Here is a 1,545-nt window from a genome sequence, read left to right as displayed (position 1 = left end):
TTGAGGGAAAGTACTTATGAACATAAAAGAAAAAGTAATACCGTGCATTTTTGAATTATTTTCCACTTTTTTGTAAGCTAATTTGATAATAAAAATTAATAAAAATAATGTACATTTATATTTGTATCGTTTTATTATAAAATAAAGATTAAAATCACAAATTTTTAAAAATATCGTTCAAACGTTCTCCTGGATACAAAAGCAAACTTTTTCAGGCCATATAATTTTTTTTCGTCTTCATCTATGATCTAATTTATCGAAATTTCATACTTTAATGTCAAAGTCAAATTTTGTGTTGACCCGTGTTATAGACGAAAGGGGACAAGATTGAAATTTTGCGATGAAGACGACGACGACGATGACGACGACAACGACGACGACGACGACGACGACGACGACGTATCTGAATGACATAAAATCGGACAAGAAAATGCATACACTTTATGCGCTTATGCATCAAATGCACTTATGGATTATACATCGCTATTACAGCATTGTGATTGGAAAAATATAGATTTTTTCACAAAATAGGCATTTACCGATAATATTCATATAATTAAAAGATATGATAATTTATTCCTACAGAAACGTTATCCGTCCGGTAAAGGATACACTGTAGCATCTCTGTATGTAATGAAAAAAATATACTTGGCGGGAGCCGCTACCGCGTCTCCTGATATCCACTGCGTTGTTCTTCTTTTAATACATAGTTGTGTAAACAGACAGAAGCTATTACAATTATGTCAGCAGTTTCTGGTAACATACAAATGGCTGTGTGAAATATTCTCCATTTATTAGCAAAAATACCAAAAGCACTCTCAATAGTTCTGCGTGCTCTAGAAAATCTGTAGTTACAAATATTCTTTTTATCGCTCAAATTTTTACCAGAATAGGGTTTCATTATTCTATTTGAAAGCTTAAAAGCATCATCGGCAATGAAAAATTCAAATGTTTTCAAATTGCTATCAGGAAGATTAACAGTTCTTTTTGGAAGATTTAACTGTTCATTATTTAGATTAATTCCTATTTGAGAATCACTAAAAATTCCTCCGTCACTATTTCCTGTGTTACATTGGACAAATAATTTTGCTTTTGTTGTATTAATTTAGTGAAAGTGTAAATAATTTTAAATAATATTTTTAAGGCTTACCTCCATAGGCTCCAATATCAACTAACGTGAATCTGTACAAATGATCGGCCACTGCCATTAATACAATGCTATAATATTTTCTATAGTTGTAAAATAAAGTTCCTGAATTTGGAGGGCACTGTAGCCTTATGTGTTTTCCATCAACAGATCCAACACAATTAGAAAGATTCCAGCGCTTCCAAAATCCATCTGCACATTTTTTCCAATCTTCTTCAGTAGGAAAGGTAAGATATAGTGGTTTCAAAACTTTAGTCAATACTAAAGAAACTTCCTTTATTATTTTCCTAACTGTCGATTCTCCAATTCGAAATGCTATAGCTATTGATAATGGTAAATCATCCATAGCCAAGTATCTACAAATATAATAATGTATAAGATTTATTTTGTGATTCAAC

The sequence above is a fragment of the Wasmannia auropunctata genome, unplaced genomic scaffold (assembly GCF_000956235.1).
Source record: "Wasmannia auropunctata unplaced genomic scaffold, wasmannia.A_1.0 LD336056.1, whole genome shotgun sequence".
NCBI classification, from domain to species: domain Eukaryota; kingdom Metazoa; phylum Arthropoda; class Insecta; order Hymenoptera; family Formicidae; genus Wasmannia; species Wasmannia auropunctata.
This window is presented reverse-complemented; position numbering follows the sequence as displayed.